Below are 19,890 nucleotides of genomic sequence, written 5' to 3' on the forward strand. Positions count from 1 at the left end.
ACATAGCTTGCATTACATTCCAGTGGTGGGTAAAACAGCTAAGCTATTTTGACTTCTCGTGGTTAAAATACTACTTTAAGCCCGTGGAAAGTTTTTGCATGTTTAGGTCTTAGGATAGAGTTGTCAGCACAAACGGTCACAGGTTTTGTTTGGTTTTATGGAAAAGGAGAGTTAAAAAAAAAAAAAAAGTGTTAGCACAAACAAACTGATCACACTTGGACCTATTGTTCAGGATTAAAAAAAAAAAAAAACCAAGAAAAAAAAGACAGTGATTTATTTTAGACAGCCTGAATAGCTGGAGACAGAGAGCTGAAATATGGCAAGGAAATTGCCACCCTAAACAAGTTCCTTTGAGCAACTTGATGATTTTTTTTTCTTTCTGCCTGAGTTATGAGTCCTTGGAATGCACATACCATTGATTCGCTTGGTAATTTGCACAAACAGCTCTCCCTGAGGTCCTACAGCCACTGTACATCCCAGAGTGGAAATATTAACACGATACAGAGAAACAGAGTCTGATTGCTTGCCAGAGTCAGGCTACCCAACCTTGCGTAGCCACCCTGCGACTAAAATACACGTGCTGTCACACACACAGCAAGGAACATGAGGATATATGCGCCCACCTGCCCTTTGCTGAAGCTTGAAACTTCTGTTCTACACTGCCCAAATTCTCATGGAAGCATCGTCGCTGTGGTATCGAACACCTCCTGGTGGCACAGCAGGTGGTGTGACCATCCTCTGTCACTTGGGGCCCCTTCTTCCTGACAGAAATGTTGTTTGTGCAGTGTGCTATCTTCTTTCGGTAAGGAAGTTTGTTTGCATTTCCCGCTAAAATATAAATATAAACAATATAAACAAACATAAATAGGCAAACACCACAGTTTGATGGGATGAGATTTGGGCGGGTGGTCTAGGTGCCTAATTGCCATGTTCTGCACAAAGCCTGTGGTTCGCACCCTGAGAACTCAGACCTCAGCCTGGAGACACTGAACTCCATCTTCTCTTTCATTCCGCTCCAAACTGCTTTGTGCCTAATGCATGTTAAATACTGGTCCTACAGCAGGCTTGTTCATGACAACCACCCAAAACCCATAGGAGGCTATGAGGACTACGCCCGTCTGTAATCAAGAGCCCCATTGGCTAAAAATGATTTCTGGGACACCAGAAGCAAGAGCTCAAACCTTTCTTTGCCTGACGTCAAACAGGTGCTTGACACTGGTTTCCCAAACTCAGGCTGCCTTAGCCACTATGTTACACATTATCCTGGAGTGGTCCTCCCACTGTCTCACTAGATCGACTTACTTCACTCTGCTCCCACATGTAATTTGGGATGGAGATAATGCAAAGCAGAAAGTGAAAGGGTAGATTGGTGACCCGGCAAGTTGGATGCTCACCTGGGATGTGGAAGCTGGGCACCAAGCTGCCTTCCAGCAAACATTCAATTACATCAGAGGTGCCCACCAAGTCCCAGCAGGGATTCAGAGGCCCAAACTTTAGGACCCCTCTTTTTTCAGCCAGTTCTTTGTCTTTCCTAGGAAGAGTGGGCAAACTCCCTTCAAACTCTTCCTCAGATACCTTGCCAGGGCAGTGACCCACTGTGGCTGCTGTTGCTCACAGCCTCCATCCTGGGGACGTACCACCAGTGTCCTCTCTTCTCCAGGTCTACCTCCTCCTACAGCAGCGCAGCTCTCAAACACTGGGTCTGCTCTTGACTTTTGGGGCACACGGTGGGCACCCTGATTTCTAGCAGTAGTGAATCAAGTTCAGTGACTCGCACAGCTCAGCCTCCTGTCTAACTGAATTTAATCTTAGAAAACTAGGGATGAAAGAGACCTCATGAGATCACCTAATACCATTTTTTTCCCAGAGGCAGGGTCAGCTATTCCTAGGCTAACCCCAGTACATGTTTACATAACACGGTCTGGAAAGCGTTCAAGAAAGGAGAGCCCATAACCTCATTCAGATACGTGCTTCAGTATTTTACACTTCCAGAATTTAACTTTCTTGTCTTATAGTCAACTAATTAATCTTTGCTCCAAATTTGCTTTCTTCCTCTTTCACCATGCATGAAAGAAAATATTAACTTTTCTAGAAATACTGAAATCGAATTTCAAAGTTAAATCTTCCCATTGAAACCAGTAGTTAGTAGACAATTTTGCAAAGCAAAATAAAAGGCAATTGCTAAAAAAAACCTCACTTTTTAATGCTGTGCCACTGTGTATGGGGCCTCCTTTTGGAGCTTTACTGTGGATGTGGCAGCTCTTTGTTTATTTTGAAGGGATAAGTTAGGCAGTCAATCAAGGATGGGTAGGAAAAGCCTGAGGCCGGAGATTACCATGTAGCCTTCTAATTAGGTTGGAATGAAAATAGGTCTAAATCCATTGAGTATACAAAATATGTTTACATACTTAGTAATTGATAATAATTATGGTTCCCTAAAACAAGGTAAATGCCTAGTTGCTATTTGGTAACCTAGGGCAAAGGAGTAGGGTATTTGTTTTACTTAAGCTGACAAAACTTGTAAAAGAGGCCACCACAATGACATTCCGGAGCACAGGAAGAGCTGTCATTTTATCCGCTGGCTGGTAAAAAAAAGTGTATGATTTCATAATGTTATCCTACTGAATAGTTGAGGAACTGCACATACCACTTGCTAGAAGGATCCAAGGAACTAAACATTAGCTGAACAGTCTAACTCAGTCCCACCTCAGCGCAGTATAGACAGTCACATACAACAGCAGCAACTGAAGAACGAGCTTATTCTTAAAAAAACGATGGAAAAGTCTGACCCTCGTTTCCTTACACAGAAGAAATCACATAAAAGCAATCAAGCTGAGGTTCAAAATACTTGAATACAGACACAAACTATACGATGAACACGCGTTACCCGTCAGCCAAAAAGTACCTAAAAATCCATCCTAGTTATCTAGGGAGGGAATAGGAAACAACATGTGGACACTTTATATAATGGATGATTGTTAAATGTTGACCTTTTTCATTGGGTTCCGATTTTAATGTTCAGAACTTGATTATGCAGGAAGAGGAGAGATTTTCAGCTACATGAATAGAAGTTATGCAAAAGTGCTACCAAACCCACAAGTCTGGTTAACGTGTAAAGAAGTAGAGATTTGCAATAACACATATGTTGAAAGCATGACAGCAACCACACGTATCCCCTTGTGTTTAGTTCCGAAAGTCAGCTACCAATACAGCCTATGTAAATGTGCAACAGGAGGAAATAGCGCTTCAGGGACCAGTACAGTTTTACAGTTTGGTAAATTCGTCAAACTGATTTTTAAATCGATGTACAAAATATCTACCTGTATGTGCATGCACCTGTGTGTGTGAGGGGTGTGTGTGCCTGGTTTCCTAAGGAAATGAAAGCTTAAGGGATAAGACTCTGTGCCTGTGCATGTAATGTATTTCTTAGAAAACTTCACCATGTACACGGGTTGATCATTTATCTGAACTTAAGAAACGCACGACTCTTGACTTCCAGGGAGCCAAGGCTGGTAGCTCATCCACAGTATCGCCCAGTGGGATGAAATTACAAATTACCTGTGAAGTCCTTGATGTACACAGAGCAATATCACCAAGAAAACCATCTCTTTGCAATGCAGAAATCCTCTTTGCAACAGTTATGCAGCTGCAAGTTGGTTTTGCGTATTGAAAATGTTGGGGATTTGTCGGGGACTTTGCAAAACGACATGATCTATCTGCACAGAGGAGCACCTCTGCACACTTTATGAGCCAGCTTCTCTCTGCAGTTTTTGTATTTGGGATTAAACTTTGGCAACAGATGTGGTTTGCAGGTCTGGGAGATATTTAATTTATGGGCATTCTCAAAGCGAACTGCTCAGATTTCCAAAGATTTGGAAGATTTGTATGTATTTAAAAACACTTTATTGCATTTCTGTGGATGAGTTCCAGGTATTATGGTGTCCTGCAAATGCTTCTAGCTACCTCCTTTATGGCAGCCTGGATTTTAGATGAGGTCTTATTCACAGCAGGCATAGGTCCTTCACAGCACTACCTGAGAGAGCGAGAACTGTTCTGGTAGGTAGTGGGACAGAGCCTTAATCTTGTTTTGCTAATGTGAATTAATAAACTGCTTCAGCTGTAAGCAAAGCTATGATGAGTAATAAACATGAAGTGTTTAGTCTTCTAGTGGATGGTGTTTATAGTGATGGACACTCAAAAAGATTGGCCTAGAGGAACGAGAGGTGCTAGCAGTCCAAGCGCTCCCTGGAAGAAGTAGAAGTAGATCAAGAGCTTACATTTCTTTACATGTTGTTTTTGGTTTTTTTTTTGGTTTTGTTTTTTAAAAAAAGAGGAAAAACCCCAGTTACTATAGAGGTTTTATTCTCTGTCATTTTATGTGTTTAAATCTTAGAAGACAAAGGGAATAAAACATTCGCACAACATCTGTACTCTTTTCACAACTGGAAATGGGGTACTTTCTCAGACTTAGAAACCCCACGGTTTCACCCTCCTTTTATGCATGAGAGAAAAATGAGAGGAATCAGGTAGAAATACCCGAAAACACAAGCATGTTGTTTGTCTTCCCTGAAACTAAATAATTACATTGAAATAAAGGTCATCTGGCTTTGTTTTAAAATCTCTGCCTGCAAAACTTAAACAATTTCATGTAGAAAAACATGGGCTTTTTTTTCAGTCTACCTCAGTATCATTACCTGCAGTATACAGATCATTTTGAATACACAGAGTGTACTTGCCATTGTGTCACTACCTTCAGGACACCACGTTCATTTGATTTCATATACCAAAAATCTGATTCACTGCAGTCACTAGCCAGGCTCTCATAAGGAGCTATGCGAATGCTATTTCCCACTCCATCTGCCTGCCTTTTCAATATAAGGGCACAACATTAGTAGGAAATACAATATTCATAGATATAGCATTGAGCAGAAGGAAAAAAGGAAATATCTTTCTCCATTGTCTTAAAGGCTTCCTTCACTAGTGAAGTAGGAAATAGGTAATTTCTATAAGGTTCATTTAGCTCATAGAAAAATATCTTAAGATACACAAGAGTAAACAATTTTGTGTCCTAAAGTAGCAACTATTTATAAATCTGCATAGAGGAACAACACAATATAGATATATTCCCAAAACTATGTAGAAGTTGTATATGAATGGCTCATATTCCAGGAGAAATGAAGGCTTGCCATTCTAAAAACATCTGGAGAGGCAAGGGGAAATTCCCAAGTTCCTTAAAACGCATTTTTTGCTGGGTGAATTGCAATTCTAAAACACTTTTTGAAGAGCATGAGAAGGTGGGGAACAATGAATTTCAGTAAAAAAATCCTTAGCTTTAAAGAAAACCTACAGAGGAAAATTGGCGACCATCTTGACGTTTCCACATCTTCCTTTGTTCTATCACCCAGAAGGGGATGAGGTTAAATTTCTCCACATCCATTTACTGCTTTTTAAATGCTGAACTAGAATGATGGAAAGATTCAACTTTTGGAAAAGGGGCAAGGGGGACAATTTTTTCTCAGGAGCCACCCAGAAGCCCATTCCATCAAGGGCTAGAGACAGCTTCCGACCAGAAACAGCTGTGTAAACTCCATCTGATTTTTGTCCTTTTGCAGAGGACTAGCAACAACTGCAGAGGTCAAGGACCTAAATGGAAGCAGAAGGGAAAAGAAAAAGACCTTTTTTGCTTGAATCTCTAAGTAGAGGCAATTGAAAGGGGGGAGTAGCATGTACTAGGGGTCTGGTATCTATTGCAATCTAGTAGAAAGTCACTGGACCTAAATCCAGTTCAAACAACCAGAAGAGTCAGTTATGGATGCTGTGGAAGTAGAGGCCATTTCACACGGCCATTTCTACAGCCAGATCCTTGGTTACTGAAGATATGTGTCTATTCATTCCAATCAGCGGAACTAAGATGATTTGCACTGAGCCAAAGGACAAGCCTCAAATTTTGATGCTCACCCTTCAGTCTGCACTTGACATGAAGTGGGGCTTTATTTATATTTTGTATAAATCAAGTTTTAGGACTTGTTGTTGAAAAAAAACCCAAGAATTTGTAGCCATTTTGTTTCCTTACTCAGGAGGATACCTTTCAAGTTGGAATCTCCAACTCAGTCTTTCAATAATCAATGTAATATGGTATAAAATAGGAATTAAATGGGTCAAATTTATTTCACATTCCTTTTTCTTTGAGACGCTTGCTGCAAAATTACATACCATATTAATCAACACAGGTGCTTGAGTCAGACTTGGTTACTCTTTCTCAACCAGAATATTTACTTCTCAGTTGGACTTATAAAAGAAGACAGATAATTTAAGATGAATGATGATTACCCAACATAAGCAAAGAAAGGAAATACCAGTGCTTTGAATGAAGCATGCAGTCAGCACTTACTGACCGTGTTGAGGTACATTTATTGTATTTAAAGAGCAAGGGGATGTTTTAGTGTATTAGTTGTAAACAAGATAAACTGTAAAATTAGTATCTTTACATGTGGATATACTTTGCACACATGCAGACATATTAATATTCATTATCAATTAGAAATTAAATTACCAAAAGCAGGAAACGTTTTTAGAAGGTACAGAATTCAATATTTCGTTACTCTGATTGAAAACACCTCACCTGATGAGTAGCATCACTGAAATCAGCTATGATACTTCACAAATAACGTAGAATCTCCCTCCAGAGAGAGTTTTAATAATCTGGCCTATGGACTTCCGCAAGACTTCTATCAGAGCTGTTGCACTCATCACCACTTAAATATTTACATGCCATGACTGGCATGTAAAGTACATGACCACCAGATATTTACATGACTGGTAGGAACAATTTAAAATGTAAAAAATATTCAGAAACAAGAATGACCTTGGAGCAGATCCTGGGAGTGCTGTTCAAGCAGAAGAGCATCCAGTTCCCCTGGCAGCCTTTGTTCCACATGAAATTAATCACGCTATTAGCAGAACAAAGCAACTAAACGAATGTAGAATCAGGTGGGCTTCAAACTGTTAGAACCACTCACTAGAGCACAAAGATGGAACAACGCTGCTGGCTTAGTGGAAAGGTCAGAGCCATTTTCATCTGTGTTTGGTATTATTTGAACTCAGAGAATGGTATTAGAGAGAAAAGAGATGCTTGCGTGCTAGCGCATCTAACTGCTTTGCTGTTAAACTGAGGACCTGGCACATTAACCACAAGACCCACCCATGACTGGGAGCCCCTTTGAAACTCTTTCACTGTTCCAGGAAGAAGCCGCACAGTTGCAGAATGGGGCTGCAAATATTAGATTAGATATAAACACTGCATACAGCCATGGGTAGTTTTGGAATATGCACTGTGAAAATTCAACAAATGCAAGATTTTAGATAGCGTCCATTGTTGAATGTTATGAATGATTCAGCATTGCTGAGGCTATATTTGAATAAAAAAAGGGTGGGAGAATCTATCTAGTTCCCATGGGTTAGTGCAAACACACCTTGAGCTAGCCCTTTGCTTCTGCAGTTGCCACACCACCATGTCTGTCTTGACTCAACTTGGATTTTTTTCAGTATGGGCTGAAATTTTGCAGTAGCATCTGTAGGTAAAATGTTACCATTTGTTAGAAGGGTGAGAAGATACCTGAGATCCACCAGCAACTCCTGTCTCCAAGTCACCACACTTGGTCTCCAGCCATATCAGGAAAACGATGAACTGTTTAGGTCAGAAGCCATTTTGACATCGTTGTGCATCTGATTAAAAGCCTAGATGAAATCAAGACCAAAAGCAAATTGTTGTGAAGCCCGTGTTTCACACTCGAATCATTTATGGGAAAAGGAACCCAATATATGTATGATAATTATGCTCTACACATTTTCATTTGAGAAAAAGAGAAGCCACTTCAGCATAAATGAGATGGTATGGAAGATTATTAAAATGTAATACATAGAAATGGTCTCATTATTTTACTATCAGCTTTTCCTTGAAATGAAATCATGATTTGTAGCCAGGTGGCGATTATAGAGAAAGGTCACCTTTTTTTCATTATGGAGTTGGAGACCAGGAATTATGCAATAATCTCAAGAACTTGTCCTTAACGATCAGTTTACTAATTGGTGGGCAAATATTTCCTTAAAACTTTTTTTTGGTAGCAGCTTCAAACAATGATTTTCAGGAATTTTAGATTATAAAGCTAATTTTTTGTTGTTGTTCTCTAAAGGAGAAGAAAGATTGGAGACGTGATTTCAGTGCTAGCGGTAAAGAACTCTGTGCTGAGTATGTTCAGCACTTCCAGTTCTGTCAAATGTGGTGCTGCTACAGATTTACCAAGGAGCATTAGCAGGCATTGGCCCTCTGGCCAACAGCAGCAGCGAGTATGGCAAAAGCGCCCAGGACGAGGGTGGATGTTTTAACTGCACAGCTGTGCACATCTCCTCGTCACATCAGGGCTGTCCTCGGTACCTCGCATAAGAGGTGTGAACTGCTCGCCAGTGAGTGGAAGAATGTCATTCATGTGCTGAGCCCCTTTTTCTTTTCCATTTATTAGCAAACCTATCAGGAAGGAGGACAGAGATCCTTTGGTCCTCATGCACAAAGACCCATGGACTGCTGGGCTCCCAGCAGACGACTGTATCCCTCCCTGAAGATATAAATGCATGATGACAAACCATGACTGCCAGCTGGCAAAAAGGAAAGATAATCTTTTCTGTGTTACAACATTTAGTAGGACTGGGTTCAGCAAATGAATAAAGCTTCTTGAGTGACACAGTTAATCCCTGCCCAGTGAGCCCTGTGTTCCTAGAAATATTCCTTCCTTCCCTTTTGGAAGAAGCTTCAGAGGAACCATTGCATCTGCTTTTCCCCATCATTCGGTTTAAGGAGCAGATGTCCCCACCTACATTTCTTCTACGCTCCTGTGAAGTCTGCTAAGCCTCTCATAACCGAATTGGTTGCAGAAACTAGCTCCCGTGAGCACAGTGAGGCCCTCTGCACACTTCAAAGCCAGAGGGCTCAGACCAGACCTCCGAAGCACTGACAAGTACTTAGTAGATGTTTGGCAAGCAAAAAAGGCGGCATATAAGGGATTCCTTGTATAGTGCAGCTTTGTGGGCATGGAGTCAAGCCAAGATGCAAAGTCTAGTTAGGCACCTGCCACGGAGGATTAGAGTTGAGATTTATTGCTGTGGCACCTTCAATATGAGCAGAAGTCAAAGCAAAAAGTAAGGGCCAGTTTTACTAAGCACTTGGGTGAGAATCATTGTGCTGCACGCCTCCATTTGTCTCTCTGTCCTTCTTGGTATTGCCCTGTTGTCCTACTGTGCCCAGAGTGCAAGTTAAACGTGAGTCTAGCCTTCCTAGCAGGCTAGCTGCAGATCAGAAGACTAAAACAGTGGGTTTCACTCTTTTGTGAAGAATAACGGTGAAGCATTTGTCACAGCTGGCACGACACAGCAACCTTTCTCAGAGTCCATTTTGGTGCAGCTCTTCATCAGAACCTACAGAACAGGAAAACCACATCCTTTCTGAATGTGAGCATATGACCTAGAAACTCCCAGTGTGAGGTGTGATTTCACTCTAAAAAAAAGAGAGACGCATTTTGTTGCTGCAGTTAAGCAGCTAAGTTAGATTGCCAGTGCAGAGAGTAGGATATTGATGCAGAGGTTACTCAATCAGTAATGAAATTTAGGCGTCTCTTGTTTTTAGGAACGGCACAAATTAGTAGAAACAGAAAACAACTGAAAAAAGCGGTTTCCTTCTACTGTATATTTGCCTTCTGTGTGCATTCCATCAAACGAACAGGCTTTTCAGAAATCCTGGGAAAAACTTACTGGCTGCTTTGAGCACCGAGATGCTTGACTGCGATGAATCATTTTCTGTTCCTTGCTGGACCAGGGAAGAGGCCACTTTGTATTTACAGGATGAACGTGGCAGAGGTCATGGTTGCCTAAGCAAGCAGGCTGTGACAATTTCACAATGGATGAATTTTCACTTGGCTGAACCTTAGGGACTGGAAACTGGCCCGGATTTTCCTACTACTATTACTCTGACTACCAAATCTCTCCTGCTTCCAAAATTCCTGGACCGAAATTTAACCTGGGAACAGCTCAAACATATTTTGAAGATGCGATGATTATTATTTTATGTGTTTTCTCCTCCGCATGTCTGGTTTCTGCCAGAAGAAATGCATTTGTGGATAGGGGAGATGTGGGTCTCAAAATCCAGCTCAGCTTTGCTGAGCCAGGGCGTTCGGGTATCCTGGCCACGATCCCAACAAACGCACAGGGGTTGGATTCAAAAGGCTCAGGCACCCAACTCTCAGCCATCCATGCAAGGGTGGGCATAATGCAATATGACCTATTGGATAACCCTGCCTTCCTGGAGGAGCAGCTATATGTCATCTGGGATACCCTAAGATACCTGTCCACAGACTCCATGCTCAGGCAATCCAGTGAGCCATGGTATGAGCAAAAAAGGCCCAAATTATTTTTAAAAGAAATCAGCCAACCTGAGAAATAGCACAAATTGCTTGTAAATAAGTAATGGAGAGAGAAGAAAGAAAAATTCATCCAGGTCATATTAGCCATCTGGCTCTGAACTTTGGAACTTAATACTGTTATAAAAAGACAGGTCTTTGATTAGAGAGGAGGTAGCGCTGAAGGCTGGATTCACTTTTAAGTTAAATCTTCCCGTACCCTGACAGATTTTTCAGTATCTAAGCACATCATTCATGGTGAGTATTTAGAATTCATCTGTATGAATTCATCTATATGTAGTAAGTCAGAGTTATTATCCTACACATACAAATGCAACTGTCACCTACTTCAACATAAGCTTTATCAGCTGGACTGGTCCCAAGAGGCAATAATGACTCATAAAACTGAGCAGCTTCAGTACAGCTTGCTGGTTCTCAAGACCACCAGGATCTTGCACGAATCAAAGACAGATGCAGTCTTCAGCATGTATGGTTAGTTTAATTAAGTCATTATATCATGTATAGCTATAAAAATAGCATGCCCAATACATTTTAAATAATCTGGCAACACCTGCTTACATACAATATATCCGAAGTCTAGAACCATGACTATATAAACATGTCACATGTGTGTTTGTTTTTGTTTTCTGAAATGCAGAACAAACTCTGCACGAGAAAACAACAAAGACAAACACTAAAGCAGAGCCGAAAGCTGTCCAGAGCTGCAGGTGGAAAAATTCCTCTTTGCATCAGGTGTTTTCCATTGTGTCACCGTGCAAAGAAAAGGCTGAAAGATACAGATGCAGTTTTTATTTACCCATATATTTGGGTGAAGTAGTGATAAATAGCAAGAAGGGATATAAATTCACAAGTATTTAGGAACTCTTTTATTTTCCTAAAGAATGACATAATGAAATAACCACTGTCAACCTCAAAGAAGAGAACTGAGGTCAGGGAACTGAGCAGCCTCAAAGCCTGCGGGAAGGGGGCAGGAGGAGCACTTGCTACTCACCATATGAATGGCAAGCAAAGAGAAAAGCAGACCTGACCTTTCAGGGAGACCTGGAAACGGCCCCAAGAGCACTGGTCATTAAAACAAAACAAAACACACAAAAAGGCATTAAGAAAACCTCACTCCAATGGGAAGAGGAAGTGGTTTAAGGGGATTAGCGCCCAAAAAACAAAGCTCCACTCTTCCTCAGACTGCTGAGGAGTCCCAGAAATATTCTGCTATAGCATTGATGGGGCTGTGAAAATGGACAAATGTTGGCAACCACTCAACAAATGATAGTAATGGGAGGTGACATCTCTGGACCTGAACCAGCTAGCACACAATTGTCTCATTTTCATGGTGTGTCAGATGAAATTTAGACTTCAGCACTTTGCTTGTCTTGTGCCGTTATCTCCTTTCCAGAGTAGAACACAGAAGAACATTTACAACTTTACACTGACTTTGACCTGCAAACACAAATGCCAGCCTGCAAAAACTAGTGCTGAATCATTTCTTTTCCCAGCTGTGACCTTTTTGCCCTCCTTCCCTTTCATGTCAGCCCATTTCTTCATGAGTGGCTCTCATGCATCTGTAGCACAGAAGCGTTTGAGAGGATTCGGTGGACTGGTACCTGATGAGCTGCAGGCAAATTTTTTCAGCTTTTGCTTCACAAAACTGAAATTGAAATGCCCTAAAATCTTGGGATGTTACAAGCAGACAGAGTGGCAGGGCATTCATGGATACAAAATAGACATCGATTTTGCCTTGGCACTGAGAGATCGGGATAGCTGACTAAGTCTTTTCTATCTTGAGACTAAACAGATGGTGCCTCAGAGCCACAGCCACACTTGAGTCAGCTTTGCTAGGATCGGGATTACACCCTCTCATTCTTTTACTGAAGTAACAGCCTCTTCAGCTGTGCCAGCCCAACTCATGTGGAACTACTGCAACTGAGACCAGACACTTTAAAAGCATCAATGCTTTTTGTGAAGCTGGCATTAAGAGTCGGACATGCTGCTGCATCAAAGCAAAAAATAACAATTCCTTGAGCTTCAAAATTACTCAGAGATTTGGGCTTTAAAATAGGAGAGGGTTTATGGACTTAAAACAGGGCTGAAGTTAAAGTCTCTGAAGTTCGTTAGTTGGTTGTGTGACTTCAGGAGACTCTGAATTTGAATTTAAGACTCAACAGAGACTAGTTGTAGAGATGGACAAGGTATCAAAATGAAAGCAGGCAATACAAGTTCCAGGTAACTGCATGGGGGCTTTTGGACAAGAGGTATTGGTATGACTGGTAGATTAGATCTGAATCAGTCTGAGTTTACCACAGAAGAAGAGGGGATGTCTAATACCAGCCACTTCTGCTCAAGCTGGAAATACCAGAAAAATTCCCTCTGCATGTGGTATTTTGGCACTTCCGTGTTCAGAAGATCAGTATACAGAGATGAATAAAAATTAGGGAAAGGCCTGAACCAGAGCTCCACCCAGTATCCATAAATTTGAGAACTCATTGCACCTGGTGCAAACTTTGCAGACGAGTTCAATGGGAGATGGATGCAGGAGGAAAAAAAGCTACCAGTAGAAGTCGTACCTGGGGACATGGTTTAGAAGTGGTTTTGTCAGGTTAGGTTAATGGTTGGACTTGATGATCTTAAAGGTCCCTTCCACCTCAACAATTCTATGATTCTATACCATGCCTTCTCAAAATCTTCAAAATCGTAACTCTTCTGGACCACAGTTTTGTTGCACAAGCGGACAAAGACTCATCAAGGATCCAGTTCAGCGAAGCACACACATATGAATGAATAAGGAGGGACTTGAGCACGTGCGTAAAGTTAAGCATCTGCTCAATCACTCCGCCGAACACAAGGCACAGGTTCTACTCCCTTGCAGTCATTTCCCACTTGGAAACCCTTGTCAGAGAGAGAAAGGGGAAGAAGGAAGGTTGTTTAGCATGATATTTTTAGATAGATTTTTAATGGAATGTTCGTTAAGATTTCTTCCACCCCGACTCCCCCCTGCCCACTGTCTGGGTTTTGTGTGTGTTTTTTTAATGGTTAGCAATGCATCACAGTACGGCTGCTGTTTAAATATTTGCCTGAAAAAAAATGTAGTCTGTGCTTAAGAAAAGTGGTTTGGCACAAACTGGACATTTTCAAACATCCATTTACCAGATGGATCACTTTGTCCAATTACAAAGGAAAAAAAAAAAAAGATGGTGAAGGAGTTGAAAATCGAGTGGAATGTTCCTAAGCACACAGCATTGTTTACTATCTGCGTGTCTCCTGGCATCCTGTGAGAAACTATCAATAAGCTCTTCAAAAATGTTCCTTTCCTTTAAAGAAGTCTGCATTTTTAACAATAATAAAAAGGCAGTAAATATACTCTACAATAGCCTGATGGAAAAATGTGCTAAAGTTTTTCTATAAATCAAATGTAGCAGTTTGGCATTAACTCTGAGACAGTAAATTTAGTAAATTAGGACCAGATGATTTTAAAATAGAATCTTACATAACTTTCTAGTGTGATATATATATTTTTTAATTTAACACAAGTTTGTCTGTCTTCATAAAGTTATCTTGGCTGCTACCAGAATGTGGTTCTGTCTTTAAGAACCATATTTTTTGTTATTTATCAAGTGCAGAATGTTTTAAATATCAAAGTAAGGAGGGGAACAGATTTCTCAAAAAACAGAAAAGGCTATTATAATCTGTACTGATCCACGTCAGGTGTGGGGTGCTTTGTATCCCTAATGCCCCTGACTATTTCTCTCTCATTATTTTGATTAATAATAGTCTATTTCTCTATCCATCTTCCTTTTCTTGCCCTCTTTCCCTTTTCCCACAGATTCAAAGAAATGTCTCCCTCCGCTCTTCCCCACAGTGGTTACAGCTCCTACAAATGCAACTTTGTCCGACAGACTTCTCTTTTTCCCACGTGCTTAGGTCAGGAGTCAGCATTTGGGACCTTGCATTTCTTATGCTTTCCCACTTTTGATCTCTGCATCAGAATATCCATCTCTAAGAAATAAGGAAAATGAAATGGCAACACCAGTCTAAGGTGCCTATTCCACCAGCTTTAGTCCAAACCTTTTGACCCTATCTACGCATATATACCTGAAACCTGCTCTCCTAGCACACCTTCTGAGCCAGCATCTACACCACTAGATAGTCATGTCAGACCACTGCTTATGTTCTGGGGAGAGGACAACAGTCTTCATGGTCGTCTTTTTGGGCAAACATTCATCCATACCATGGTCTTTCACTGGAAGCAACAACTTCTGGAATAGCTAGTGTGGGCCCATTCCATGTCAGCTGGTCTCACTACGGTGCGCTATGGTGCCTTACTTTTGAAAGCATGACTAAAGTCCTTTTACAGTGCCTATTTACTGTCTAGAGTGCCAGAGCCAACACACTCTATCTCAAAACTTTAAAGGAGAGCCTCTCCAGTACCCTGATGTTCCCAGGGCTTTTTAGCAATGGTTTCCAGATGTATATTCTCCAGGACCTTATGGGACAACAAATAAGCTGAGCCTCTCCTCAAAAGCCATGAGCACACGTGGAGACAGATCTTTACAGCTCCCAGACAGGTCTGAACTCTGAGGAGGTGAGAAGTCAAATCCTTGAGTCAACCCTTATGACTCAAGCCCTCCTCAGACTTCGGGGTCAAACATCATGAGTCAGTTGGGATGTGAGGGAAAGGGCAGACAGAGAAGAGAACGTAGGTGTTGAAGGAGAGACCAACAAACTGTTGTGTGCAGCCTTCCTTTTATGTGATCCCAAGACTGATGCTTCTATCAGCTGTGCAAGTGCAAGTATTCCGTCTGAAACAAGCAGAAGAATAACTGCGAAGGATACTCGTGAGAGCCAAGTTATCAGCAGCGCTGCCTCCTTCAGCACAGACAGTCTACTAAGAGGAGCCAATTAAGTCAAAGCCAAGGCTTGGGATGCTGTGTGGCGTGGGCCAAACCCTGGTCGCAGTGAAGTTGAGGGAAGCTTTGCCAATGGGAACGTGCTCTGTCCTTTTCACCCCGCCTTTGGCTACCCCGTTGCTGGAAGCATTCAGAGCTCGCAAATGATAGTAATGGAAAAGAGAGGGAACAGAGTTCCCACGTTCCTTCTCTTCTAGTATTGTTTCCTGACAGTCCTGCAACACACAGTAATGCAATGATCTTTTCTTTAAACGACATCGGACTGAATTGCTTGTTAAAAATAACAGAAGAGTGGGAGAGGTTTGGAAATCAGTCATTTTCCTTTAAAGAATGATTTGGGGAGAGCAGATCATAAACAGATTTAGATGGCAGCAGAGATAACCATTTTTGGCAGTTTTGTGGAGATGCAAATTTACACTGAGCATTAGATGCATTAGAGCAGAGCATTAGAGTTTAAACATCAACATCCAAAGAAGAGAAAAATAAGTCAGACAGTGTGAGACGTTTTACTTGCTGTTCTCTGTTGTTACGGATATCAACTGACCTCCACAGATCTAGCTGAGGCAAAAGAGAGAAAAGATGATCACTTTCCTATCACATATCCTCCCTCCAATCACCTCCAAAAGAAGCAAATTTCCCTGAAATTCCTCAAGCCTCAAAACACCTCCAGGGTGAAACTTCATGGAAATCTTGGTGGTAAAGGCAAAACAGGAGTTTCCCCTTTGGACAGATTTTTTTAAAAATCTCTAATTTGCATTTTGTTAAATTTTCATTTTTGCTTCCCCTCACCCCACTGGAAAGAAGTGGTTGGTAGCTACTGGACAACAACCGAGCTGTTGGCTCTACCTGGGAGATAGGCTTTTGGTGCTAAGAAAGAGTTGCTAGGAAGAGCTGGGGAGACAGAAAACATGAGGATATAAAATATAACAACAGCAGATTAGCTTTCCTAAAAGAAGTGTGGGAGATACTCAGCAAAAGGTTCCTAAAACCAGAGACAACAAAAATGGACACAGTTGGCTAGTCCAGTCACAGCATGATTCCTTGGATGACGTGTAAAACTGATGGACAATTTACAGTCAGGAGAAACTATTTTAGGGGCAGCTTTCTGAGGTTTTGCCAGGTTAAGGTACTGTGTATTTTGCAAATCATGGGGTAGAGGAGAACATTTATACAAGGGCTTCTTTGGTCCTGGTTCCATGAGATGAGTCTAAGATGCAGAAGTGCTCGGTGTAGAGGATTCATGGGATTTCAGGGATTCTAATGCACTTAATTGCCCACACTCCCATGCCTACTGTCATAAAGGACTCCTTTGCAGGTGGGTTATATGCTATTTGAGTCAGGGCTTCTTTCTCACCAACCTCGTATGCCTGATTCAAAAGTGTTTCCAAATGGGGATCATAGTGCTGTGGTGGGCGGGTTGGTCTCCACCAAAAAAAAAACCCCACAACCCAACCCAAAAACAAAAAGAAAAGAAAAACCTTACTCAATTCACTCCTGTTTTAACAACTTTAATACCTGGGGAATCATGTAATGTGATCTATGTGGATAAAATCTCCAGAGTTTCGTCCAAACTGGGGAAAGTTCAAATAGGAAGTTCAGGTAAAGATCCGAGCTTTCAGATGCCAGCACTATGACTTCTCATGACTGCATTAAAAGCTTAACATGCCTAAGCTTTGTGCCTAAGTTTCTCGTCTGAGGCAATTCCGGTTCCAGTTCTGGACTCCTTTCATCTTAACGAGCTGTGATGCCTAAACATACATTTCCTCTTGAGCAACCTCCCTGTATTATATTTATCATATTTTATCCACACAATCGTGAACCAGAGAGAATAGAAGCCTTTTGCAGACTCCATAGTTGCGCGCTATTTCTCAGCTTTTCTTAAGAAAAACAAAAAAAAACCCTCTTTTGGCACCAGTACGTTGAATGGCATGCACGCCACACGTCTGGAAGCAAGCCTGTATTTTTTAACCCATGTATTAAAAATATTCAGTGCTGGAGGGGAAAATAAAGGAGTGTATTCTGCAAGCATGACTGTTAGACTGGATTGTTTGTTTGGGAAATGAATAAGCCTTTGACAGTATCTCTGGAAGGAATAGGCCAGTGCATGCTCCCTCCTGACATTCTTTTCCCTCTTCAGTCTTGCCCGGATACCTTACATTCTTCTTGCTCTCCCAACACCACCAGTTCCCAGGCAGGCAAGCACTGGGGACACAGTTTGTCACAGTCCTGCACCCATCTTGAAGCCACCGGCTTCTGCCATCTCTCCTACCCAATGCACCGACGTTATCTGCACCAGTGCAAATATCAAGGTTCACAGAGCTCGTACTTGCCCCGGCTTTGCAAAGTGCGTGTGGCAGCTCAGCTACAATTGCCACCATCTTCCGCTAATTCCTGCCAATGCTGCTGAGAACATGAAGTCCCCCTGACCCACGCACTCTACACCAGCCGGACGGTGCTACACAGACCTGGAAGAACTATTCTTTTCTATCCTCATCTGCGGTTAGTGCACAGCGTTGGACCAGAGATGAGTTTGCTTCATTTTGATTCTACATTCTTTCCTTTCCACAGGGTGAGATGGGTCCCTCATGTTGTTTTAATAGTGATTCCATCGTTGCCCTTTCCCGTGTTCATTTTCCTCTGGGAAGGTGACCGCCTGCTTCTCATAACAAATCAAAATTGCAGTGGTATTTATTTTACTCCTTTTTTAAAAAAAAAACAAAACAAAACTGAACAGACTTTCAGGTTTTATTCACTGGGTCAGGCTGGTGGCTTAGCGATAGCCAGTGCCTGAATATCTAAACTCCAAGAGCCTTCTGTGATTTCTCAAGCTAACAAAGGCTGGATTCACTTTCAAAACCTTCTGGGTGGGAGGACACCAGTATGTTTCTTTCTGGCTGGCATTTGAAGCACAAGAGGGAGGACAGAGGGAGCTGCATTTATTCCCTTTATCTGAAGGAGGGTCACTAAACAGGGCCTTGATGGTTGACTTACAAAGTTAACTGATCGATTCCTGAAGAAACACTACACAAAATGCCCTACTTAAGAATGTGAACAGCTTTTGTGCTTCGTTGTGAAAGGAGGTGGGATGCCTGTAAGATCAGTTCATATATATTAAAGGAAATGTAGAATTTTAGAGCAAGGCAAGTGAACTAGCTCTGTGGTTAAAAGGTATCTCGGGTAGAATGGCAAAGGACAGCAAAATTTAAAGAGATACTTCTGTTAACATTTTTTATTCTCACAATTCGACCCTTATATTTAAACCTGAACACTACAGCGATCACTACTGCGATCACTACCCACCCCTCCATCTGCTAGGACAGACTACTGTTACTGTTAAATGGAATAGACCGCTTGCTTGAAAAGATTTCCATCACTGGTCAAAGAAAAACAGAGCAGACTTTGTTTTGGTTTGCTGAAATGCAAAATATTCCCTTCTTTGGGTGAGAATGAAATCTTTTTCTCATTATCTCCTAGTGAGGTGGGAAAGGGGTCCTTTCTGTGCAGACAGACACAGAAGCTTGCCCACGTCAGTGGTGAATTTTTGTTAATGTTCTTTTCAGGAAACAGCAGCGTTTCATTTTTTTCTAACAGATTTGTCCCAGCAAGCAAATTCCACCACTCTGAGTGTGTATAAAACCATTCTATACTGAAGAAATTCCATCCACTGCGTACCCGCTGAACCCCTCTGGGTAGCGTTATAGATGCGGCAGGACCAAGGCTAATTACCAGGGCTCTCCTTTGCTCATAAAGTGCAGTGGCACTATAACGAAATTAATTTTAATCCCAATGCCGTGGCCAAGTATCACAGCAAGAAGTGATGCAGATGCCGCACAACATTATCCAAAGGATAGTTAGGGCTTTGTGCAGGGAAAAAAAAAAAAAAGAAGAAATAGATAGTTCAGTGTTTCCCAAACACAGAGCTCACCAGACCCGTCCTGAAAAGACTCTCTCAACTGTGAGGGAGACACTCTGCCGTGTCTCTCCTTTCTCAGGTTGTGTCATGGGGAAACAGGAACAAGGGGTTTTTGTTTGAGCAACCTTTCAGAGCCGGATATCTGTCTCGTGTTCTTCTCTTATCAATTGTCACAGGGTGATAGCTGGCTGATTTGCTTCAATGGGTATTGCCTTCCCAGTACGGCTGACAGCTCCGTTTCACGTTGTGTGTGGAGGGTTGAGGTGGGTGAGCTGCAGAGCCTGGCTGAGCAGCAGTCCCTTTGGCTGCCCCACCATTTCACCTGCTGCGGTCCCTCAGATACCCCAGAACCCCAACTGGTGATCAGGAGGGAACCAGGAGGACACAGAACAGTGGTGTGGTGAAAAATAAAGTAAGCGCTAAGCTCTCCAGGATGGTGTACGAGAGTAGGAAACAAGCCGTAGTTTGCCCAAATGAGCAGAGAGTAGTATTAATTGCTCTCAGCAAAAGCAAAGAAGCAAACAAAAGCCATTGATGCAGGCACAAGACAAAGTCACAGAACCCATTTGCTACTCTGCTAGAATTGCAGCAGCATAAAATATGAGGCGGT

Source organism: Vanellus vanellus (assembly GCF_965231255.1).
Source record: "Vanellus vanellus genome assembly, chromosome: 2".
Taxonomy (NCBI): Eukaryota; Metazoa; Chordata; class Aves; order Charadriiformes; family Charadriidae; genus Vanellus; species Vanellus vanellus.